Here is a 26,464-nt window from a genome sequence, read left to right on the forward strand (position 1 = left end):
CTCCAAGACCTTCACACCAGCGGAGAGGAATTATTCCATCGGGGACAGGGAGTTGCTAGCGATGAAATTGGCTTTCTCTGAGTGGAGACATCTCTTGGAGGGGGCTCGTTTTCCCTTTCAAGTATTTACAGACCATAAAAATTTGCTATATTTGCAAACAGCCCAGAGGCTAAATTCTCGCCAGGCCAGATGGTCCTTATTTTTCTCCCGATTCCACTTCACCCTCCATTATGTCGCTGGGGAGAAGAACATTCGAGCTGATGCTCTTTCTCGCTCTGTTGTGTCATCTGAGGAGGAGGAAGGAGAGCCTCGGCTTATTGTTCCTTCTGAGAGCTTGAGAACCGTGGCTCCGGTGTCGCTTGAGTCTGTGCCTCCAGGCAAGACTTTTGTGCCCATAAATTTGCGACCGGAGGTTCTCTCTTGGGCTCATTCCTCCAGGGTGGGTGGACACTTTGGGACTAAAAGGACATCTGAGCTGCTGGCGAGGACGTACTGGTGGCCGCATATGCTGCGAGATGTCAGGGATTACGTTCTGGCGTGTGTCTCATGCGCCAAAAATAAGTCTCCCCGACAACGGCCGTCTGGGTTACTCTATCCCTTGCCGGTGGCAGACAGGCCCTGGGAGATGGTCGGGATGGACTTTGTAGTGGGTTTGCCCAAGTCTCGCGGCTGTACCGTCATTTGGGTAATTACCGATCATTTCTCGAAAATGGTGCACTTGGTGCCGCTCCCACGGTTACCTTCTGCACGGGCCTTGGCAGCGTTGTTCATAAGACACATCTTCCGCCTACACGGCATGCCAGACAAAATTGTCAGTGACCGGGGTCCCCAGTTTGCGTCTCGGTTCTGGAGAGAGCTTTGTCGTCTTCTCAGCATTGAGTTAAATCTCTCTTCCGCATATCATCCCGAGACGAATGGGTTGGTAGAGAGGGCCAATCAGACTCTGGTCACATATCTGCGACATTTTGTTTCTGCCAGGCAGGATGACTGGGCATCTTTATTACCATGGGCAGAGTTCGCCCTTAATAACGCTGTAGCCGATTCCACCGGTCAGACTCCTTTCCTCCTTAATTACGGCCAGCATCCGCGGGTTCCTGTGCCTATGCCCGTGTCCTCTGCTGACTCCAGGGTGGCAGACTGGGCAGTGGAGGCACGGGACATTTGGGACCGCACTCAGGATGCCATTCGGGCCTCGAAGGAGAGAATGAGGTCCTCCGCCGATGCACATCGGCGCCCTGCCCCGGCCTTTGCTCCTGGCGACTTGGTGTGGCTCTCCGCCCGTAACATCAGGCTGCGAGTTGAGTCCACTAAGTTTGCTCCTCGCTACTTGGGTCCATTCAAGGTCCTCGAGCAGGTTAATCCCGTGGTCTACCGCCTGGCTCTTCCTCCACGCTTGGGTATCACCGACACCTTTCATGTGTCCCTCTTGAAACCCGTATACATGTCCCGGTTTTCCGAGTCATCTGCCGGGACATCGGGTTCGTCTACGGACGATTACGAGGTGAACGCTATTTTGGGGTGCAAGGTGGTACGCGGCAAAAAGTTTTATTTGGTGGATTGGAAGGGTTATGGTCCAGAGGACAGGTCTTGGGAGCCTGCTGAAAACATTTGGGCCCCACAGCTCATTGCTGCCTTCGAGCGTAGCGAGGCCCAAGGAGGGGGGGGCCCTAGAAGGGGGGGTAATGTTAGGAGTCGAGTTTCCTCTGCTGCACAGGGGGAATCTCGATCCGTCTCCGCTGCGGTCTCCCATTCCCCTCCAGCCGCAGTGGAGTCTGCTCAGCAGGGACGTCGATCCCAGCGTCTCGCTCAGTCTGACTCTGTGAGAAGAGTTATTGCTGCTTCTCCAGCTTCTGCCTTTGAAGCCTATTCTGGTCAGCAGCGAGCGGACTTCTCTGGGACTAAGTCCTTATCTGCACACACTGAGCATGCCCAGGGCAAGATCTCCCGTTGGAGATCGAGGGTCATGTGCTCAGGCTCTGCGGCACATTCCATTGGTCCTCTTGGCAGGTCCTAGAAGGGCAAAAGTTCTGTAGCCATTTCCTGTGCTGCAGCTATATAAACTGCGCATGACCGCACGGCCATGCGCTAGTATTGTCTTACAATTGATATGTGTGTATGTGTGAGTGCAAGTCGTTCTTGGTTACCCCTTCCCTATTGAATGTCTGTTCGCGGAAGGTGTACGGTTGCTATCTAGCGCCCGACTTAGCCTACTACACTAAACACACATCACAGCGTCCTGTAGCTGTGCCTGCCAGTACGGCGCCGTGCGCCTGCCTTGCGCTTTCCATACCCAAGTCTGGGTGGTTAGTGGCGTCCGTTAGTGCGGCATCGCTCGCGCACTTGTGCGCTTATATTTCTGAAGGTTCTCTACACACCCAGTTGCGGTGTTGTGCCAGCAAGGGCCTAATCGGGCTTCAATCCCTTCTGGGGTTAAGTCCGCTGGCCACTTGCTCGCTCTCTAGTGCGGTATTGCGGTCCTGTGAATTAACAGGATCGCTTTCCTCACGCTGGGTGAGGTTTAACCCACGCGTGTTTACTTTAGTGTACCGCTATAGAGTCTGCAAATTGCTAGCAGCAGGTTCTCACCTGCACGGTGGACCCCGGACTGCGAACGCATCTTCGTCACCTGTCTTGGTGCGTTCCGCCAGTCCTAACACTCTCTCTCTCAAATAGTGGGCCATAGAAAGCCTATTTTTTTTTATTTGGTTTCTAAATTCTCCCTGAAAAAATCAATTTTGTTTATTTGGTTTCTAAATTCTCCCTGAAAAAATTTAAAAAAAACAGTGGGAGATTAATATTGACCTTTCTGCTTGTGTGCCAGTCCTGACTCCTGGGTGTGCCATCTCTCTCTCTCAAATAATGGGCCATAGAAAGCCTATTTTTTTTTATTTGGTTTCTAAATTCTCCCTGAAAAAATCAATTTTTTTAATTTGGTTTCTAAATTCTCCCTGGAAAAAAAAAAAAAAAAACAGTGGGAGATTAATATTGACCTTTCTGCTTGTGTGCCAGTCCTGACTCCTGGGTGTGCCATCTCTCTCTCTCAAATAGTGGGCCACAGAAAGCCTATTTTTTTTTATTTGGTTTCTAAATTCTCCCTGAAAAAATCAATTTTGTTTATTTTGGTTTCTAAATTCTCGCTGAAAAAATAAAAAAAAAACAGTGGGAGATTAATATTGGCCTTTCTGCTTGTGTGCCAGTCCTGACTCCTGGGTGTGCCATCTCTCTCTCTCAAATAGTGGGTCATAGAAAGCGTATTTTTTTTAATTTGGTTTCTAAATTCTCCCTGAAAAAATAAAAAAAAAACAGTGGGAGATTAATATTGGCCTTTCTGCTTGTGTGCCAGTCCTGACTTCTGGGTGTGCCATCTCTCTCTCTCAAATAGTGGGCCATAGAAAGCCTATTTTTTTTAATTTGGTTTCTAAATTCTCCCCGAAAAAATCAATTTTTTTAATTTGGTTTCTAAATTCTCCCTGAAAAAAAAAAAAAAAAAGTGGGAGATTAATATTGGCCTTTCTGCTTGTGTGCCAGTCCTGACTGCTGGTTGTGCCATCTCTCTCTTTCAAATAGTGGGCCATAGAAAGCCTATTTTTTTTTTAATTTGGTTTCTAAATTCTCCCTGAAAAAATCAATTTTTTAATTTGGTTTCTAAATTCTCCCTGAAAAAATAAAAAAAAACAGTGGGAGATTAATATTGACCTTTCTGCTTGTGTGCCAGTCCTGACTCCTGGGTGTGCCATCTCTCTCTCTCTCAAATAGTGGGCCACAGAAAGCCTATTTTTTTTATTTGGTTTCTAAATTCTCCCTGAAAAAATTAATTTTGTTTATTTGGTTTCTAAATTCTCGCTGCAAAAATAAAAAAAAAACAGTGGGAGATTAATATTGGCCTTTCTGCTTGTGTGCCAGTCGTGACTCCTGGGTGTGCCATCTCTCTCTCTCAAATAGTGGGTCATAGAAAGCGTATTTTTTTTTATTTGGTTTCTAAATTTTCCCTGAAAAAATCATTTTTTTAATTTGGTTTCTAAATTCTCCCTGAAAAAATAAAAAAAAAACAGTGGGAGATTAATATTGACCTTTCTGCTTGTGTGCCAGTCCTGACTCCTGGGTGTGCCATCTCTCTCTCTCAAATAGTGGGCCACAGAAAGCCTATTTTTTTTTATTTGGTTTCTAAATTCTCCCTGAAAAAATCAATTTTGTTTATTTTGGTTTCTAAATTCTCGCTGAAAAAATAAAAAAAAACAGTGGGAGATTAATATTGGCCTTTCTGCTTGTGTGCCAGTCCTGACTCCTGGGTGTGCCATCACTCTCTCTCAAATAGTGGGTCATAGAAAGCGTATTTTTTTTAATTTGGTTTCTAAATTCTCCCTGAAAAAATAAAAAAAAAACAGTGGGAGATTAATATTGGCCTTTCTGCTTGTGTGCCAGTCCTGACTTCTGGGTGTGCCATCTCTCTCTCTCAAATAGTGGGCCATAGAAAGCCTATTTTTTTTTATTTGGTTTCTAAATTCTCCCCGAAAAAATCAATTTTTTTAATTTGGTTTCTAAATTCTCCCTGAAAAAATAAAAAAAAAAAGTGGGAGATTAATATTGGCCTTTCTGCTTGTGTGCCAGTCCTGACTGCTGGTTGTGCCATCTCTCTCTTTCAAATAGTGGGCCATAGAAAGCCTATTTTTTTTTAATTTGGTTTCTAAATTCTCCCTGAAAAAATAAATTTTTTAATTTGGTTTCTAAATTCTCCCTGAAAAAATAAAAAAAAACAGTGGGAGATTAATATTGACCTTTCTGCTTGTGTGCCAGTCCTGACTCCTGGGTGTTCCATCTCTCTCTCTCAAATAGTGGGCCACAGAAAGCCTATTTTTTTTATTTGGTTTCTAAATTCTCCCTGAAAAAATTAATTTTGTTTATTTGGTTTCTAAATTCTCGCTGAAAAAATAAAAAAATAACAGTGGGAGATTAATATTGGCCTTTCTGCTTGTGTGCCAGTCCTGACTCCTGGGTGTGCCATCTCTCTCTCTCAAATAGTGGGTCATAGAAAGCGTATTTTTTTTTATTTGGTTTCTAAATTTTCCCTGAAAAAATCATTTTTTTAATTTGGTTTCTAAATTCTTCCTGAAAAAATAAAAAAAAAACAGTGGGAGATTAATATTGGCCTTTCTGCTTGTGTGCCAGTCCTGACTTCTGGGTGTGCCATCTCTCTCTCTCTCAAATAGTGTGCCATAGAAAGCCTATTTTTTTTTAATTTGGTTTCTAAATTCTCCCCGAAAAAATCAATTTTTTTTATTTGGTTTCTAAATTCTCCCTGAAAAAATAAAAAAAAAAGTGGGAGAATAATATTGGCCTTTCTGCTTGTATGCCAGTCCTGACTCCTGGGTGTGCCATCTCTCTCTCTCTCAAATAGTGGGCCATAGAAAGCCTATTTTTTTTTATTTGGTTTCTAAATTCTCCTTGAAAAAATCATTTTTTTTTATTTGGTTTCTAAATTCTCCCTGAAAAAATAAAAAAAAACAGTGGGAGATTAATATTGGCCTTTCTGCTTGTGTGCCAGTCCTGACACCTGGGTGTGCCATCTCTCTCTCTCAAATAGTGGGCCATAGAAAGCCTATTTTTTTTTATTTGGTTTCTAAATTCTCCCTGAAAAAATCAAATTTGTTTATTTGGTTTCTAAATTCTCCCTGAAAAAAAAAAGTGGGAGATTAATATTGGCCTTTCTGCTTGTGTGCCAGTCCTGACTCCTGGGTGTGCCATCTCTCTCTCTCAAATAGTGGGCCATAGAAAGCCTATTTTTTTTTTATTTGGTTTCTAAATTCTCCCTGAAAAAAAATCAATTTTTTTATTTGGTTTCTAAATTCTCCCTGAAAAAATAAAAAAAAACAGTGGGAGATTAATATTGGCCTTTCTGCTTGTGTGAAAGTCCTGACTTCTGGGTGTGCCATCTCTCTCTCTCAAATAGTGTGCCATAGAAAGCCTATTTTTTTTTTATTTGGTTTCTAAATTCTCCCCGAAAAAATAAAAAAAAAAGTGGGAGATTAATATTGGCCTTTCTGCTTGTATGCCAGTCCTGACTCCTGGGTGTGCCATCTCTCTCTCTCTCAAATAGTGGGCCATAGAAAGCCTATTTTTTTTTTATTTGGTTTCTAAATTCTCCTTGAAAAAATCAATTTTTTTTATTTGGTTTCTAAATTCTCCCTGAAAAAATTAAAAAAAACAGTGGGAGATTAATATTGGCCTTTCTGCTTGTGTGCCAGTCCTGACACCTGGGTGTGCCATCTCTCTCTCTCAAATAGTGGGCCATAGAAAGCCTATTTTTTTTTATTTGGTTTCTAAATTCTCCCTGAAAAAATCAAATTTGTTTATTTGGTTTCTAAATTCTCCCTGAAAAAAAAAAAGTGGGAGATTGTTAGGGGTCGAGTTCCCGCTTCTGCACTGGGGGAATCTCGAGCCACTTCCGCTGCGGTCTCCCATTCTTGTCCAGCCGCAGTGGAGCCTGCTCAGCAAGGACGTCGGTCCCAGCGTCTTGCTCATTCTCACTCTGTTCAGAGAGTTAGTGCTGCTTCTCCAGTCTCTGCCATTAAAGTCAGTACTGGTCAGCAGCGAGCGGACTTCTCTGGGACTAAGTCCTTGTCTGCATGTACTGAGCATGCCCAGCGTAAGGTCTCCCGTTGGAGATCGAGGGTCATGTGCTCAGGCTCTGCAGCACATTCCATTGGTCCTCTTGGCAGGTCCTAGAAGGGCAAAAGTGCTGTGGCCACTTCCTGTGCTGCTCCTATATAAACTGCGCATGACCGCACGGCCATGCGCTAGTATTGTCTTGTTATTATGTGTGTGTGTAGATGGATGTATGTCGAAGGATGAAAGCTCCTAAATATCCCTCCCTAGTGTTGTTGACTGTTCGCGGATGACGGTAGCTATCTAGCGCCCGACTTGCCATCTACACGATACACACATCTCAGCGTCCTATAGCTGTGCCTGCCTGTACGGCGCCGTGCGCTTGCCTTGCGCTTTCCATACCCTAGTCTGGGTGGTTAGTGGCGTCCGTTAGTGCGGCATCGCTCGCACTCTTGTGCACATATTTGTCCTAAGGTTCTCTACACACCCAGTTGCGGTGTTACGCCAGCAAGGGTCTAATCGGGCTTCAATCCCTTCTGGGGTTAAGTCCGCTGACCACTTGCTCGCGCTCTAGTGCGGTACTGCGGTCCTGTGAGTTAACAGGATCGCTTTCTTCACGCTGGGTGAGGTTTAACCCACGCGTGTATACTTTAGTGTACCGCCATATTGTCTGCCAATTACTAGCAGCAGGTCTCCACCTGCACGGTGGACCCCGGACTGCGAACGCACCTTTATCATCTGTCTTGGTGCGTTCCGCCAGTCCTAACAGAATACTAGCGCCAGGGTCTGGCTAGTAAAATGGCGGACGACCAGCGTTTACAGCGGTACATCCAGCAGCTGGAGGGAAGGTTGGCGGCTCTTGAGCGTACAACCTCAGCTATGGATGTCACTGCTGTAGCTGTGCAGGCTGCAAGTGTAGCCGCAGCCAGTTTGTCCACTGCCACCCCTGCTCCGACTTTATCCCGTCTCCCACTACCTGACAAGTTTGCTGGAGAGAGCAAACATTGTCGTGGATTCGTGAGCCAGTGCTCTATCCATCTCGAGCTCCTGGCTGCACGTTTTCCTACAGAGCGGGCTAAGGTGGGATTTATTGTCTCGCTGTTGTCGGGCAGGGCGTTGGAGTGGGCTACGCCGCTGTGGGAGTGTGATGATCATGTGGTGCAGAGTGCTCCGTTGTTTCTGGGCACGCTGAAAAAGGTCTTTCTAGGACCTCAACTCACCCATGATACAGCGCTCCAACTACTGGCATTAACTCAGGGTGAGTCCTTGGTCAGCCATTTTTCCGTCCGATTCCGTACTTTAGCTTCCGAGCTGGAGTGGTCGGATAAAGCCCTTATCCCCATATTCTGGAGGGGTCTGGCTGACCATGTTAAGGACGCTCTGGCCACTAGGGAGATTCCTGCCACACTGGAGGAGTTAATATCTATTTCTACTCGTATAGACCTCCGTTTTAACGAGCGGAGGTTGGAACGAGCCCAGTGTAGGCAGAGGTTTCGGCTGGCTCCTACCTTCGCCAAACCTTTGAAATCTCCAGTCCAGGCATCTGAGTCACATGAGACCTTGGAGGTGACACGAGCGGGATCCAAGTCTCAGTCCGCTCGTGCACATAAGGTTCGTCATGTTTGCCAGCAGTCAGGACGTCTTGCCTCCAAGAGTCCTCAGCGGTCGGGGAAACGTCAGCGTCTAGTGGCAGTTGGAGGAGGTACACTAGACACGGCGACGTTTGCCTCAAAGTTGTCCTTCAAGGGGACAATTACCATAGGCCCATCCACTCTCACGGTCGAGCTATGCTTGGATTCTGGGGCAGAGGGTAACTTTATGTCCTCCGCCTTTGCCCAGCGTCACGCAATACCCTTGGTGATGCTCGCCCAGCCAGTGACCGTTCGAGTGGTAAATGGGTCAACACTACCTTCACAGATTACCCACCAAACCATTCCTTTCACCCTATCTGTGTCTCCATCACATCAGGAGATAATCTCCCTATTAGTCATTCCTGAGGGAATTGATGAGGTCCTGTTGGGGATGCCATGGCTTCGCTACCATTCTCCTCATATTGAGTGGTCCTCTGGGAGAATTTTGGGATGGAGTAAATCCTGTGAGGGTAGATGTCAGAGGGAGTGCGTTCAGGTTGCTACTACACAGGTACCCGCAGATCTTTCCTCTCTCCCCAAGCACTATTGGTCCCATGCAGACGTGTTCTCCAAAAGAGCTGCGGAGACCCTTCCGCCTCACCGCCCCTATGACTGTCCTATTGACCTCTTGCCTGGTGCTGAGCCTCCCCGGGGTCGAGTCTACCCGTTATCTCTCCCGGAGACGGAGGCAATGTCCCAGTATATTCAGGAGAATCTGGCAAGAGGATTCATTAGGAAGTCAGTGTCACCGGCAGGGGCTGGGTTCTTCTTCGTACAGAAGAAGACTGGAGACTTACGTCCATGCATAGACTACAGGGGTCTTAACGCCATTACCGTTAAGAACAAGTACCCATTACCCCTGATATCTGAGCTCTTTGATAGGCTACGGGGAGCAAAGGTATTTACAAAGTTAGATCTGCGGGGTGCTTACAACCTGATTCGCATCCGTGAGGGGGATGAATGGAAGACGGCTTTTAACACCAGGGATGGTCACTATGAATATCTAGTGATGCCCTTTGGGCTCTGTAATGCCCCAGCCGTTTTCCAAGACTTTGTGAACGACATCTTTCGGGATATGCTCACCACCTCGGTCGTAGTCTATCTGGATGACATTCTCATCTACTCTCCAGATATAGACTCCCATCGGAGAGATGTTCGCAAAGTCTTCGACCTCTTACGGGCAAACTCCCTCTACGCTAAGTTGGAGAAGTGTGTGTTTGAGCAGGAGTCCTTGCCTTTCCTTGGTTATATCATTTCTGCCCAGGGTTTGGCTATGGATCCTGCCAAGCTACAGGCTGTAATGGACTGGCAGGAACCCCATTCTCTTAAAGCGGTGCAGCGCTTTATGGGGTTCATTAATTATTATCGCCAGTTCATTCCACACTTCTCAACTTTGGTAGCTCCCTTGGTCGCCCTCACCAAGAAGGGAGCAAATCCCAAGTTGTGGTCAGAGGAGGTCTCCAAGGCCTTTCTCTCGATTAAGTCACACTTCGCTAGCGCTCCCATCCTACATCGCCCCGATGTAGATAAACCATTCATCTTGGAGGTGGATGCCTCATCCGTTGGTGCTGGAGCAGTCCTTTTCCAAAAGGATGCTCAAGGTCGGAAGCATCCTTGCTTCTTCTTCTCCAAGACCTTCACACCAGCGGAGAGGAATTATTCCATCGGGGACAGGGAGTTGCTAGCCATGAAGTTGGCTTTTTCAGAGTGGAGACACCTCTTGGAGGGAGCTCGCTTTCCCTTCCAAGTCTTCACTGACCACAAGAACTTGGTGTATATACAGACGGCCCAGCGGCTGAATTCTCGCCAGGCTAGATGGTCCCTGTTCTTCTCCCGGTTCCATTTTACTCTCCATTTTCTCTCCGGGGAGAAGAACGTTCGTGCCGACGCTCTCTCCCGCTCCGTAGTGTCATCTGAGGAGGAGGAGGAGGAGCCTCGGCTTATTGTCCCTTCTGAGAGCCTGAGAACTGTAGCTCCGGTTTCGCTAGAGTCTGTGCCCCCGGGCAAGACTTTCGTGCCAGCTAACTTGCGACCGGAGGTTCTCTCTTGGGCTCACTCCTCCAGAGTGGGGGGGCATTTTGGGACCAAGAGGACATCAGAGCTTTTGGCGAGAACATACTGGTGGCCGCATATGGCCCGAGATGTCAGGGACTACATTCAGGCGTGCGTTTCTTGCGCCCAGAATCGGTCTCCTCGGCAACGGCCTGCTGGGTTGCTTTACCCTCTACTGGTGGCAGACAGGCCCTGGGAGATGGTCGGGATGGACTTTGTGGTGGGTCTACCCAAGTCGCGTGGCTGCTCCATTATTTGGGTTGTCACTGACCATTTCTCTAAGATGGTGCATTTGGTGCCGCTTCCTCGGTTACCCTCAGCACGGGCCTTGGCGGTGTTGTTCGTTAAACACGTTTTCCGTTTGCATGGTATGCCTGATAAAATTGTCAGCGATCGGGGTCCCCAGTTCGCATCTCGGTTTTGGAGAGAGCTCTGCCGTTTACTCAGCATAGAGTTAAACCTCTCCTCTGCTTACCATCCCGAGACGAATGGGTTGGTGGAGAGAACCAACCAGACTCTGGTGACATATTTGCGACATTTCGTCTCTGCTAGGCAGGATGACTGGGCATCTTTGCTACCTTGGGCGGAATTTGCCCTGAACAACGCCGTAGCCGATTCCACTGGTCAAACTCCTTTTCTCCTTAATTACGGCCAGCATCCGCGTGTCCCTGTGCCCATGCCCGTGTCCTCCACCGATTCTAGGGTGGCAGACTGGGCGGTGGAGGCACGTGACATCTGGGACCGCACACAGGATGCTATCCGGGCCTCCAAGGAGAGAATGAGGGTTTCGGCTGATACACACCGGCGCCCCGCTCCGGTCTTTGCTCCCGGCGACTTAGTGTGGCTCTCCGCCCGTAACATCAGGCTGCGAGTTGAGTCCACTAAGTTTGCTCCTCGCTACATTGGCCCGTTTAAAGTTCTGGAACAGGTCAACCCTGTGGTTTACCGTTTGGCCATTCCTCCACGCCTTGGTATCACCGATACCTTTCACGTTTCCCTCTTAAAGCCCGTTCGTTTGTCTCGGTTTTCTGAGTCATCTGCTGGGACATCGGGTTCATCCACGGATGAATTTGAGGTGAATGCTATTGTGGGAAGCAAGGTGGTACGTGGCAAAAAATTTTATTTGGTGGATTGGAAGGGTCATGGTCCAGAGGATAGAACCTGGGAGCCTGTGGAGCACATTCGGGCTCCGCAGCTCATTGCTGCCTTTGAACGTAGCGAGGCCCAAGGAGGGGGGGGCCCTAGGAGGGGGGGTAATGTTAGGGGTCGAGTTCCCGCTTCTGCACTGGGGGAATCTCGAGCCACTTTCGCTGCGGTCTCCCATTCTTGTCCAGCCGCAGTGGAGCCTGCTCAGCAAGGACGTCGGTCCCAGCGTCTTGCTCATTCTCACTCTGTTCAGAGAGTTAGTGCTGCTTCTCCAGTCTCTGCCATTAAAGTCAGTACTGGTCAGCAGCGAGCGGACTTCTCTGGGACTAAGTCCTTGTCTGCATGTACTGAGCATGCCCAGCGTAAGGTCTCCCGTTGGAGATCGAGGGTCATGTGCTCAGGCTCTGCAGCACATTCCATTGGTCCTCTTGGCAGGTCCTAGAAGGGCAAAAGTGCTGTGGCCACTTCCTGTGCTGCTCCTATATAAACTGCGCATGACCGCACGGCCATGCGCTAGTATTGTCTTGTTATTATGTGTGTGTGTAGATGGATGTATGTCGAAGGATGAAAGCTCCTAAATATCCCTCCCTAGTGTTGTTGACTGTTCGCGGATGACGGTAGCTATCTAGCGCCCGACTTGCCATCTACACGATACACACATCTCAGCGTCCTATAGCTGTGCCTGCCTGTACGGCGCCGTGCGCTTGCCTTGCGCTTTCCATACCCTAGTCTGGGTGGTTAGTGGCGTCCGTTAGTGCGGCATCGCTCGCACTCTTGTGCACATATTTGTCCTAAGGTTCTCTACACACCCAGTTGCGGTGTTACGCCAGCAAGGGTCTAATCGGGCTTCAATCCCTTCTGGGGTTAAGTCCGCTGACCACTTGCTCGCGCTCTAGTGCGGTACTGCGGTCCTGTGAGTTAACAGGATCGCTTTCTTCACGCTGGGTGAGGTTTAACCCACGCGTGTATACTTTAGTGTACCGCCATATTGTCTGCCAATTACTAGCAGCAGGTCTCCACCTGCACGGTGGACCCCGGACTGCGAACGCACCTTTATCATCTGTCTTGGTGCGTTCCGCCAGTCCTAACAGAGATTAATATTGGCCTTTCTGCTTGTGTGCCAGTCCTGACTCCTGGGTGTGCCATCTCTCTCTCTCAAATAGTGGGCCATAGAAAGCCTATTTTTTTTTATTTGGTTTCTAAATTCTCCCTGAAAAAAATCAATTTTTTTATTTGGTTTCTAAATTCTCCCTGAAAAAATAAAAAAAAACAGTGGGAGATTAATATTGGCCTTTCTGCTTGTGTGAAAGTCCTGACTTCTGGGTGTGCCATCTCTCTCTCTCAAATAGTGGGCCATAGAAAGCCTATTTTTTTTTATTTGGTTTCTAAATTCTCCCTGAAAAAATAAATAAAAAACATTGGGAGATTAATATTGGCCTTTCTGCTTGTGTGCCAGTCCTGACTGCTGGGTGTGCCATCTCTCTCTCTCAAATAGTATGCCATAGAAAGCCTATTTTTTTTAATTTGGTTTCTAAATTCTCCCTGAAAAAATCAATTTTTTTAATTTGGTTTCTAAATTCTCCCTGAAAAAATAAAAAAAAACAGTGGGAGATTAATATTGGCCTTTCTGCTTGTGTGCCAGTCCTGACTCCTGGGTGTGCCATCTCTCTCTCTCAAATAGTGTGCCATAGAAAGCCTATTTTTTTTTATTTGGTTTCTAAATTCTCCCTGAAAAAATCAATTTTTTTTATTTGGTTTCTAAATTCTCCCTGAAAAAATAAAAAAAAACAGTGGGAGATTAATATTCGCCTTTCTGCTTGTGTGCCAGTCCTGACTCCTGGGTGTGCCATCTCTCTCTCTCAAAAAGTGTGCCATAGAAAGCCTATTTTTTTTTATTTGGTTTCTAAATTCTCCCTGAAAAAATCAATTTTTTTTATTTGGTTTCTAAATTCTCCCTGAAAAAATAAAAAAAAACAGTGGGAGATTAATATTCGCCTTTCTGCTTGTGTGCCAGTCCTGACTCCTGGGTGTGCCATCTCTCTCTCTCAAATAGTGGGCCATAGAAAGCCTATTTTTTTTTTATTTGGTTTCTAAATTCTCCCTGAAAAAATCAATTTTGTTTATTTGGTTTCTAAATTCTCCCTGAAAAAATAAAAAAAAAAAGTGGGAGATTAATATTGGCCTTTCTGCTTGTGTGCAAGTCCTGACTGCTGGTTGTGCCATCTCTCTCTTTCAAAAAGTGGGCCATAGAAAGCCTATTTTTTTTTTAATTTGGTTTCTAAATTCTCCCTGAAAAAAAAAAAAAAGTGGGAGATTAATATTGGCCTTTCTGCTTGTGTGCCAGTCCTGACTCCTGGGTGTGCCATCTCTCTCTCTCAAATAGTGGGCCATAGAAAGCCTATTTTGTTTTTATTTGGTTTCTAAATTCTCCCTGAAAAAATAAAAAAAAACATTGGGAGATTAATATTGGCCTTTCTGCTTGTGTGCCAGTCCTGACTGCTGGGTGTGCCATCTCTCTCTCTCAAATAGTATGCCATAGAAAGCCTATTTTTTTTAATTTGGTTTCTAAATTCTCCCTGAAAAAATCAATTTTTTTAATTTGGTTTCTAAATTCTCCCTGAAAAAATAAAAAAAAACAGTGGGAGATTAATATTGGCCTTTCTGCTTGTGTGCCAGTCCTGACTCCTGGGTGTGCCATCTCTCTCTCTCAAATATTGTGGCATAGAAAGCCTATTTTTTTTATTTGGTTTCTAAATTCTCCCTAAAAAAATCAATTTTCTTTATTTGGTTTCTAAATTCTCCCTGAAAAAATAAAAAAAAACAGTGGGAGATTAATATTGGCCTTTCTGCTTGTGTGCCAGTCCTGACTCCTGGGTGTGCCATCTCTCTCTCTCAAATAGTGGGCCATAGAAAGCCTATTTTTTTATTTATTTGGTTTCTAAATTCTCTCTGAAAAAATCAATTTTGTTTATTTGGTTTCTAAATTCTCCCTGAAAAAATAAAAAAAAACAGTGGGAGATTAATATTGGCCTTTCTGCTTGTGTGCCAGTCCTGACTCCTGGGTGTGCCATCTCTCTCTCTCTCAAATAGTGGGCCATAGAAAGCCTATTTTTTCATTTATTTGGTTTCTAAATTCTCCCTGAAAAAATCAATTTTGTTTATTTGGTTTCTAAATTCTTCCTGAAAAAAAAAAAAAAAAGTGGGAGATTAATATTGGCGTTTCTGCTTGTGTGCCAGTCCTGACTCCTGGGTGTGCCATCTCTCTCTCTCTCAAATAGTGTGCCATAGAAAGCCTATTTTTTTTTATTTGGTTTCTAAATTCTCCCTGAAAAAATCAATTTTTTTTATTTGGTTTCTAAATTCTCCCTGAAAAAATAAAAAAAAACAGTGGGAGATTAATATTCGCCTTTCTGCTTGTGTGCCAGTCCTGACTCCTGGGTGTGCCATCTCTCTCTCTCAAATAGTGGGCCATAGAAAGCCTATTTTTTTTTTATTTGGTTTCTAAATTCTCCCTGAAAAAATCAATTTTGTTTATTTGGTTTCTAAATTCTCCCTGAAAAAATAAAAAAAAAAAGTGGGAGATTAATATTGGCCTTTCTGCTTGTGTGCAAGTCCTGACTGCTGGTTGTGCCATCTCTCTCTTTCAAATAGTGGGCCATAGAAAGCCTATTTTTTTTTTAATTTGGTTTCTAAATTCTCCCTGAAAAAAAAAAAAAAAGTGGGAGATTAATATTGGCCTTTCTGCTTGTGTGCCAGTCCTGACTCCTGGGTGTGCCATCTCTCTCTCTCAAATAGTGGGCCATATAAAGCCTATTTTGTTTTTATTTGGTTTCTAAATTCTCCCTGAAAAAATAAAAAAAAACAGTGGGAGATTAATATTGGCCTTTCTGCTTGTGTGCCAGTCCTGACTCCTGGGTGTGCCATCTCTCTCTCTCAAATAATGGGCCATAGAAAGCCTATTTTTTTTTATTTGGTTTCTAAATTCTCCCTGAAAAAATCAATTTTTTTAATTTGGTTTCTAAATTCTCCCTGAAAAAATAAAAAAAAACAGTGGGAGATTAATATTGGCCTTTCTGCTTGTGTGCCAGTCCTGACTCCTGGGTGTGCCATCTCTCTCTCTCTCAAGTAATGGGCCATAAAAAGCGTATTTATTTATTTTTATTTGGTTTCTAAATTCTCCCTGAAAAAAATCAATTTTTTTTATTTGGTTTCTAAATTCTCCCTGAAAAAATAAAAAAAAACAGTGGGAGATTAATATTGACCTTTCTGCTTGTGTGCCAGTCCTGACTCCTGGGTGTGCCATCTCTCTCTCTCAAATAATGGGCCATAGAAAGCCTATTTTTTTTTATTTGGTTTCTAAATTCTCCCTGAAAAAATCAATTTTTTTTATTTGGTTTCTAAATTCTCCCTGAAAAAATAAAAAAAAAAAACAGTGGGAGATTAATATTGGCCTTTCTGCTTGTGTGCCAGTCCTGACTCCTGGGTGTGCCATCTCTCTCTCTCAAATAGTGGGCCATAGAAAGCCTATTTTTTTTAATTTGGTTTCTAAATTCTCCCTGAAAAAATCATATTTGTTTATTTGGTTTTTAAATTCTCGCTGAAAAAATTAAAAAAAACAGTGGGAGATTAATATTGGCCTTTCTGCTTGTGTGCCAGTCCTGACTCCTGGGTGTGCCATCTCTCTCTCTCAAATAGTGGGTCATAGAAAGCGTATTTTTTTTTTATTTGGTTTCTAAATTTTCCCTGAAAAAATCATTTTTTTAATTTGGTTTCTAAATTCTCCCTGAAAAAATAAAAAAAAACAGTGGGAGATTAATATTGGCCTTTCTGCTTGTGTGCCAGTCTTGACTCCTGGGTGTGCCATCTCTCTCTCTCAAATAGTGTGCCATAGAAAGCCTATTTTTTTATTTATTTGGTTTCTAAATTCTCCCTGAAAAAATCAAGTTTTTAATTTGGTTTCTAAATTCTCCCTGAAAAAATAAAAAAAAACAGTGGGAGATTAATATTGGCCTTTCTGCTTGTGTGCCAGTCCTGACTCCTGGGTGTGCCATCTCTCTCTCTCAAATAGTGGGCCATAGAAAGCCTATTTTTTTTAATTTGGTTTCTAAATTCTCCCTGAAAAAATCAATTTTTTTTATTTGGTTTCTAAATTCTCCCTGAAAAAATAAAAAAAAACAGTTGGAGATTAATATTGGCCTTTCTGCTTGTGTGCCAGTCCTGACTCCTGGGTGTGCCATCTCTCTCAAATAGTGGGCCATAGAAAGCCTATTTTTTTTTATTTGGTTTCTAAATTCTCCCTGAAAAAATCAATTTTGTTTATTTTGGTTTCTAAATTCTCGCTGAAAAAATAAAAAAAAAACAGTGGGAGATTAATATTGGCCTTTCTGCTTGTGTGCCAGTCCTGACTCTTGGGTGTGCCATCTCTCTCTCTCTCAAATAATGGGCCATAAAAAGCGTATTTATTTATTTTTATTTGGTTTCTAAATTCTCCCTGAAAAAAATCAATTTTTTTTATTTGGTTTCTAAATTCTCCCTGAAAATATAAAAAAAAAACAGTGGGAGATTAATATTGGCCTTTCTGCTTGTGTGCCAGTCCTGACTCCTGGGTGTGCCATCTCTCTCTCTCAAATAATGGGCCATAGAAAGCCTATTTTTTTTTATTTGGTTTCTAAATTGTCCCTGAAAAAATCAATTTTTTTTATTTGGTTTCTAAATTCTCGCTGAAAAAATTAAAAAAAAACAGTGGGAGATTAATATTGGCCTTTCTGCTTGTGTGCCAGTCCTGACTCCTGGGTGTGCCATCTCTCTCTCTCAAATAGTGGGTCATAGAAAGCGTATTTTTTTTTTATTTGGTTTCTAAATTTTCCCTGAAAAAATCATTTTTTTAATTTGGTTTCTAAATTCTCCCTGAAAAAATAAAAAAAAAACAGTGGGAGATTAATATTGGCCTTTCTGCTTGTGTGCCAGTCTTGACTCCTGGGTGCGCCATCTCTCTCTCTCAAATAGTGTGCCATAGAAAGCCTATTTTTTTTTTATTTGGTTTCTAAATTCTCCCTGAAAAAATCAATTTTTTTTATTTGGTTTCTAAATTCTCCCTGAAAAAATAAAAAAAAACAGTGGGAGATTAATATTGGCCTTTCTGCTTGTGTGCCAGTCCTGACTCCTGGGTGTGCCATCTCTCTCTCTCAAATAGTGGGCCATAGAAAGCCTATTTTTTTATTTATTTGGTTTCTAAATTCTCCCTGAAAAAATCAATTTTTTAATTTGGTTTCTAAATTCTCCCTGAAAAAATAAAAAAAAACAGTGGGAGATTAATATTGGCCTTTCTGCTTGTGTGCCAGTCCTGACTCCTGGGTGTGCCATCTCTCTCTCTCAAATAGTGGGCCATAGAAAGCCTATTTTTTTTTATTTGGTTTCTAAATTCTCCCTGAAAAAATCAATTTTTTTTATTTGGTTTCTAAATTCTCCCTGAAAAAATAAAAAAAAACAGTTGGAGATTAATATTGGCCTTTCTGCTTGTGTGCCAGTCCTGACTCCTGGGTGTGCCATCTCTCTCAAATAGTGGGCCATAGAAAGCCTATTTTTTTTTATTTGGTTTCTAAATTCTCCCTGAAAAAATCAATTTTGTTTATTTGGTTTCTAAATTCTCCCTGAAAAAATTTAAAAAAAACAGTGGGAGATTAATATTGACCTTTCTGCTTGTGTGCCAGTCCTGACTCCTGGGTGTGCCATCTCTCTCTCTCAAATAATGGGCCATAGAAAGCATATTTTTTTTTATTTGGTTTCTAAATTCTCCCTGAAAAAATCAATTTTTTTAATTTGGTTTCTAAATTCTCCCTGAAAAAAAAAAAAAAAAACAGTGGGAGATTAATATTGACCTTTCTGCTTGTGTGCCAGTCCTGACTCCTGGGTGTGCCATCTCTCTCTCTCAAATAGTGGGCCACAGAAAGCCTATTTTTTTTTATTTGGTTTCTAAATTCTCCCTGAAAAAATCAATTTTGTTTATTTTGGTTTCTAAATTCTCGCTGAAAAAATAAAAAAAAAACAGTGGGAGATTAATATTGGCCTTTCTGCTTGTGTGCCAGTCCTGACTCCTGGGTGTGCCATCTCTCTCTCTCAAATAGTGGGTCATAGAAAGCGTATTTTTTTTTATTTGGTTTCTAAATTTTCCCTGAAAAAATCATTTTTTTAATTTGGTTTCTAAATTCTCCCTGAAAAAATAAAAAAAAAACAGTGGGAGATTAATATTGGCCTTTCTGCTTGTGTGCCAGTCCTGACTTCTGGGTGTGCCATCTCTCTCTCTCAAATAGTGTGCCATAGAAAGCCTTTTTTTTTTTTATTTGGTTTCTAAATTCTCCCCGAAAAAAATCAATTTTTTTTATTTGGTTTCTAAATTCTCCCTGAAAAAATAAAAAAAAAAGTGGGAGATTAATATTGGCCTTTCTGCTTGTATGCCAGTCCTGACTCCTGGGTGTGCCATCTCTCTCTCTCTCTCAAATAGTGGGCCATAGAAAGCCTATTTTTTTTTATTTGGTTTCTAAATTCTCCTTGAAAAAATCAATTTTTTTTATTTGGTTTCTAAATTCTCCCTGAAAAAATAAAAAAAAACAGTGGGAGATTAATATTGGCCTTTCTGCTTGTGTGCCAGTCCTGACACCTGGGTGTGCCATCTCTCTCTCTCAAATAGTGGGCCATAGAAAGCCTATTTTTTTTTATTTGGTTTCTAAATTCTCCCTGAAAAAATCAAATTTGTTTATTTGGTTTCTAAATTCTCCCTGAAAAAAAAAAAAGTGGGAGATTAATATTGGCCTTTCTGCTTGTGTGCCAGTCCTGACTCCTGGGTGTGCCATCTCTCTCTCTCAAATAGTGGGCCATAGAAAGCCTATTTTTTTTTTATTTGGTTTCTAAATTCTCCCTGAAAAAAATCAATTTTTTTTATTTGGTTTCTAAATTCTCCCTGAAAAAATAAAAAAAAACAGTGGGAGATTAATATTGGCCTTTCTGCTTGTGTGAAAGTCCTGACTTCTGGGTGTGCCATCTCTCTCTCTCAAATAGTGGGCCATAGAAAGCCTATTTTTTTTTATTTGGTTTCTAAATTCTCCCTGAAAAAATAAATAAAAAATAGTGGGAGATTAATATTGGCCTTTCTGCTTGTGTGCCAGTCCTGACTGCTGGTTGTGCCATCTCTCTCTTTCAAATAGTGGGCCATAGAAAGCCTATTTTTTTTTTAATTTGGTTTCTAAATTCTCCCTGAAAAAAAAAAAAAAAAAAAGTGGGAGATTAATATTGGCCTTTCTGCTTGTGTGCCAGTCCTGACTTCTGGGTGTGCCATCTCTCTCTCTCAAATAGTGGGCCATAGAAAGCCTATTTTTTTAATTTGGTTTCTAAATTCTCCCTGAAAAAATAAAAAAAAACAGTGGGAGATTAATATTGGCCTTTCTGCTTGTGTGCCAGTCCTGACTCCTGGGTGTGCCATCTCTCTCTCTCAAATAATGGGCCATAGAAAGCCTATTTTTTTTATTTGGTTTCTAAATTCTCCCTGAAAAAATCAATTTTTTTTATTTGGTTTCCAAATTCTCCCTGAAAAAATAAAAAAAAACAGTGGGAGATTAATATTGGCCTTTCTGCTTGTGTGCCAGTCCTGACTCCTGGGTGTGTCATCTCTCTGTTAGGAGTCGAGTTTCCTCTGCTGCACAGGGGGAATCTCGATCCGTCTCCGCTGCGGTCTCCCATTCCCCTCCAGCCGCAGTGGAGTCTGCTCAGCAGGGACGTCGATCCCAGCGTCTCGCTCAGTCTGACTCTGTGAGAAGAGTTATTGCTGCTTCTCCAGCTTCTGCCTTTGAAGCCTATTCTGGTCAGCAGCGAGCGGACTTCTCTGGGACTAAGTCCTTATCTGCACACACTGAGCATGCCCAGGGCAAGATCTCCCGTTGGAGATCGAGGGTCATGTGCTCAGGCTCTGCGGCACATTCCATTGGTCCTCTTGGCAGGTCCTAGAAGGGCAAAAGTTCTGTAGCCATTTCCTGTGCTGCAGCTATATAAACTGCGCATGACCGCACGGCCATGCGCTAGTATTGTCTTACAATTGATATGTGTGTATGTGTGAGTGCAAGTCGTTCTTGGTTACCCCTTCCCTATTGAATGTCTGTTCGCGGAAGGTGTACGGTTGCTATCTAGCGCCCGACTTAGCCTACTACACTAAACACACATCACAGCGTCCTGTAGCTGTGCCTGCCAGTACGGCGCCGTGCGCCTGCCTTGCGCTTTCCATACCCAAGTCTGGGTGGTTAGTGGCGTCCGTTAGTGCGGCATCGCTCGCGCACTTGTGCGCTTATATTTCTGAAGGTTCTCTACACACCCAGTTGCGGTGTTGTGCCAGCAAGGGCCTAATCGGGCTTCAATCCCTTCTGGGGTTAAGTCCGCTGGCCACTTGCTCGCTCTCTAGTGCGGTATTGCGGTCCTGTGAATTAACAGGATCGCTTTCCTCACGCTGGGTGAGGTTTAACCCACGCGTGTTTACTTTTGTGTACCGCTATAGAGTCTGCAAATTGCTAGCAGCAGGTTCTCACCTGCACGGTGGACCCCGGACTGCGAACGCATCTTCGTCACCTGTCTTGGTGCGTTCCGCCAGTCCTAACATAATACTAGCGCCAGGGTCTGGCTAGTAAATGGCAGACGGTCAGCGTCTACAGCAGTACATCCAGCAGCTGGAGGGTAGGTTGGCGGCTCTCGAGCGCACAACCTCAGCTGTGGACGTTACTGCTGTCGCTGTTCAGGCTGCAAGTGCAGCTGCAGCCAGTTTGTCCGCTGCCACCCCTGCTCCGACCTTATCCCGTCTCCCGCTTCCAGACAAGTTTGCTGGTGACAGTAAGCCATGTCGGGGATTCGTGAGCCAGTGCTCCATACATCTCGAGCTTCTGGCTGCACGTTTTCCTACGGAACGGGCGAAAGTGGGATTCATTATATCTCTCTTGTCGGGCAGGGCGTTGGAGTGGGCAACGCCGCTTTGGGAACGTGGTGATCGTGTGGTGCAGAGTGCTCCTATCTTCCTGGACGCTCTGAGGCAGGTCTTTCTGGGACCTCGTGTCACCCACGATACCGCGCTCCAATTGTTGGCAATTACTCAGGCTTCGTCCATGGTCAGCCAGTTTGCCATCCTATTCCGGACTCTAGCTTCTGAGCTGGAATGGCCGGATAAAGTCCTTATTCCGGTGTTCTGGAAAGGACTGGCAGATCATGTGAAGGACGCCTTGGCCACCAGGGAGATTCCCGCCACACTGGAGGAGCTTATTACTATAGCTACCCGCATCGATCTCCGTTTTAACGAGCGGAGGTTGGAGCGGACCCAGTGTAGGCAGAGGTTTCGGCTGGCTCCCATCTTTGCCAAACCTCTAGAATCTCCTGTTATGGCGTCCGACTCCCATGAGGCCATGGAGGTTTCTCGAGCGGGATCTAGGTCTCAGACCGCTCGAGTACCTGTGCTATGTAAAAATTGCCAGCAACCGGGACATTTCGCTAATAAATGTCCACGGCGGTCGGGAAAACGATCGCGTCTAGTGTCCATTGGAGGAGGTTCACTGGACACCGCGGCATTTTCCTCAAAATTGTCCTTTAAAGGGACAATCCTGTTAGGCACATCCACTCTTACAGTAGAGCTTTGTGTGGATTCAGGAGCAGAGGGAAATTTTATGTCTTCTGCTTTTGCTCAGCGCCACGCAATACCTCTGGCTATGCTAGCCAAACCAGTAACCGTGAGAGTGGTGAATGGGTCGACACTTCCATTACAGATCACACATCAGACTGTCCCTTTCACGTTAGCCATGTCCCCATCCCACCAGGAGACTATTTCCCTTCTTGTCCTTCCCGAGGGAATGGATGAGATTCTGCTGGGAATGCCCTGGCTTCGTTTCCACTCCCCACATATTGAGTGGACCTCTGGGAGGATATTGGGTTGGAGTGAATCCTGTAAGGGCAGATGTGTGAAAGAGTGCGTTCAGGTTTCCACCACTGAGATACCCGCAGATCTCTCTACTCTCCCCAAACACTATTGGTCTTATGCAGACGTCTTTTCCAAAAAAGCCGCGGAGACCCTTCCGCCTCACCGTCCCTATGACTGTCCTATAGATCTCTTGCCTGGAGCAGAACCTCCTCGGGGACGTGTCTATCCCCTCTCTCTCCCGGAAACGGAGGCTATGTCCCAATACATCCAGGAGAATTTGGCAAGAGGATTTATTAGGAAGTCAGTGTCACCAGCTGGGGCAGGGTTCTTCTTCGTACAGAAGAAGAATGGAGAGTTGCGTCCTTGCATAGACTACAGGGGTCTTAACGCCATCACCGTTAAAAATAAGTACCCGCTGCCCCTGATTTCTGAGCTTTTTGATAGGCTACGGGGAGCTAAGGTATTTACCAAATTAGACCTGCGGGGAGCTTATAACCTGATTCGCATTCGTGAGGGGGACGAATGGAAGACGGCGTTTAACACCAGAGATGGGCATTATGAGTATCTGGTGATGCCCTTCGGGCTCTGTAATGCCCCAGCCGTTTTCCAAGACTTTGTCAACGACATCTTCCGGGATATGCTTTCCACCTCGGTCGTAGTCTATCTGGATGATATTCTCATCTTCTCTCCAGATATTGACTCCCACCGGAGAGATGTTGGCAGAGTCTTCGACCTCTTACGGGCAAACTCTCTTTACGCAAAGTTGGAGAAGTGTGTGTTTGAGCAGGAGTCTTTACCTTTCTTGGGCTATATCATCTCTGCCCAAGGATTGGCTATGGATCCTGCCAAACTACAGGCTGTGATGGACTGGCAAGAACCCCATTCACTTAAAGCGGTGCAGCGCTTTATGGGGTTCATTAATTATTACCGCCAGTTCATCCCCCATTTCTCAACTTTGGTAGCTCCCTTGGTAGCCCTCACCAAGAAGGGAGCAAATCCCAAAGTGTGGTCTGAAGAGGTCTCCAGGGCCTTTTCTTCTACTAAGTCTCATTTTGCTAGCGCTCCCATCCTACATCGTCCCGATGTCGATAAGCCGTTTATAATGGAGGTGGATGCCTCTTCCGTTGGTGCTGGAGCAGTCCTCTTCCAGAAGGATGCTCAAGGTCGGAAGCATCCGTGCTTTTTCTTCTCCAAGACCTTCACACCAGCGGAGAGGAATTATTCCATCGGGGACAGGGAGTTGCTAGCGATGAAATTGGCTTTCTCTGAGTGGAGACATCTCTTGGAGGGGGCTCGTTTTCCCTTTCAAGTATTTACAGACCATAAAAATTTGCTATATTTGCAAACAGCCCAGAGGCTAAATTCTCGCCAGGCCAGATGGTCCTTATTTTTCTCCCGATTCCACTTCACCCTCCATTATGTCGCTGGGGAGAAGAACATTCGAGCTGATGCTCTTTCTCGCTCTGTTGTGTCATCTGAGGAGGAGGAAGGAGAGCCTCGGCTTATTGTTCCTTCTGAGAGCTTGAGAACCGTGGCTCCGGTGTCGCTTGAGTCTGTGCCTCCAGGCAAGACTTTTGTGCCCATAAATTTGCGACCGGAGGTTCTCTCTTGGGCTCATTCCTCCAGGGTGGGTGGACACTTTGGGACTAAAAGGACATCTGAGCTGCTGGCGAGGACGTACTGGTGGCCGCATATGCTGCGAGATGTCAGGGATTACGTTCTGGCGTGTGTCTCATGCGCCAAAAATAAGTCTCCTCGACAACGGCCGTCTGGGTTACTCTATCCCTTGCCGGTGGCAGACAGGCCCTGGGAGATGGTCGGGATGGACTTTGTAGTGGGTTTGCCCAAGTCTCGCGGCTGTACCGTCATTTGGGTAATTACCGATCATTTCTCGAAAATGGTGCACTTGGTGCCGCTCCCACGGTTACCTTCTGCACGGGCCTTGGCAGCGTTGTTCATAAGACACATCTTCCGCCTACACGGCATGCCAGACAAAATTGTCAGTGACCGGGGTCCCCAGTTTGCGTCTCGGTTCTGGAGAGAGCTTTGTCGTCTTCTCAGCATTGAGTTAAATCTCTCTTCCGCATATCATCCCGAGACGAATGGGTTGGTAGAGAGGGCCAATCAGACTCTGGTCACATATCTGCGACATTTTGTTTCTGCCAGGCAGGATGACTGGGCATCTTTATTACCATGGGCAGAGTTCGCCCTTAATAACGCTGTAGCCGATTCCACCGGTCAGACTCCTTTCCTCCTTAATTACGGCCAGCATCCGCGGGTTCCTGTGCCTATGCCCGTGTCCTCTGCTGACTCCAGGGTGGCAGACTGGGCAGTGGAGGCACGGGACATTTGGGACCGCACTCAGGATGCCATTCGGGCCTCGAAGGAGAGAATGCGGTCCTCCGCCGATGCACATCGGCGCCCTGCCCCGGCCTTTGCTCCTGGCGACTTGGTGTGGCTCTCCGCCCGTAACATCAGGCTGCGAGTTGAGTCCACTAAGTTTGCTCCTCGCTACTTGGGCCCATTCAAGGTCCTCGAGCAGGTTAATCCCGTGGTCTACCGCCTGGCTCTTCCTCCACGCTTGGGTATCACCGACACCTTTCATGTGTCCCTCTTGAAACCCGTATACATGTCCCGGTTTTCCGAGTCATCTGCCGGGACATCGGGTTCGTCTACGGACGATTACGAGGTGAACGCTATTTTGGGGTGCAAGGTGGTACGCGGCAAAAAGTTTTATTTGGTGGATTGGAAGGGTTATGGTCCAGAGGACAGGTCTTGGGAGCCTGCTGAAAACATTCGGGCCCCACAGCTCATTGCTGCCTTCGAGCGTAGCGAGGCCCAAGGAGGGGGGGGCCCTAGGAGGGGGGGTAATGTTAGGAGTCGAGTTTCCTCTGCTGCACAGGGGGAATCTCGATCCGTCTCCGCTGCGGTCTCCCATTCCCCTCCAGCCGCAGTGGAGTCTGCTCAGCAGGGACGTCGATCCCAGCGTCTCGCTCAGTCTGACTCTGTGAGAAGAGTTATTGCTGCTTCTCCAGCTTCTGCCTTTGAAGCCTATTCTGGTCAGCAGCGAGCGGACTTCTCTGGGACTAAGTCCTTATCTGCACACACTGAGCATGCCCAGGGCAAGATCTCCCGTTGGAGATCGAGGGTCATGTGCTCAGGCTCTGCGGCACATTCCATTGGTCCTCTTGGCAGGTCCTAGAAGGGCAAAAGTTCTGTAGCCATTTCCTGTGCTGCAGCTATATAAACTGCGCATGACCGCACGGCCATGCGCTAGTATTGTCTTACAATTGATATGTGTGTATGTGTGAGTGCAAGTCGTTCTTGGTTACCCCTTCCCTATTGAATGTCTGTTCGCGGAAGGTGTACGGTTGCTATCTAGCGCCCGACTTAGCCTACTACACTAAACACACATCACAGCGTCCTGTAGCTGTGCCTGCCAGTACGGCGCCGTGCGCCTGCCTTGCGCTTTCCATACCCAAGTCTGGGTGGTTAGTGGCGTCCGTTAGTGCGGCATCGCTCGCGCACTTGTGCGCTTATATTTCTGAAGGTTCTCTACACACCCAGTTGCGGTGTTGTGCCAGCAAGGGCCTAATCGGGCTTCAATCCCTTCTGGGGTTAAGTCCGCTGGCCACTTGCTCGCTCTCTAGTGCGGTATTGCGGTCCTGTGAATTAACAGGATCGCTTTCCTCACGCTGGGTGAGGTTTAATCCACGCGTGTTTACTTTTGTGTACCGCTATAGAGTCTGCAAATTGCTAGCAGCAGGTTCTCACCTGCACGGTGGACCCCGGACTGCGAACGCATCTTCGTCACCTGTCTTGGTGCGTTCCGCCAGTCCTAACACTCTCTCTCAAATAGTGGGCCATAGAAAGCCTATTTTTTTTTATTTGGTTTCTAAATTCTCCCTGAAAAAATCAATTTTGTTTATTTGGTTTCTAAATTCTCCCTGAAAAAATTTAAAAAAAACAGTGGGAGATTAATATTGACCTTTCTGCTTGTGTGCCAGTCCTGACTCCTGGGTGTGCCATCTCTCTCTCTCAAATAATGGGCCATAGAAAGCCTATTTTTTTTTATTTGGTTTCTAAATTCTCC

This window comes from Ranitomeya imitator, chromosome 1 (assembly GCF_032444005.1).
Source record: "Ranitomeya imitator isolate aRanImi1 chromosome 1, aRanImi1.pri, whole genome shotgun sequence".
Classification (NCBI taxonomy): Eukaryota; Metazoa; Chordata; class Amphibia; order Anura; family Dendrobatidae; genus Ranitomeya; species Ranitomeya imitator.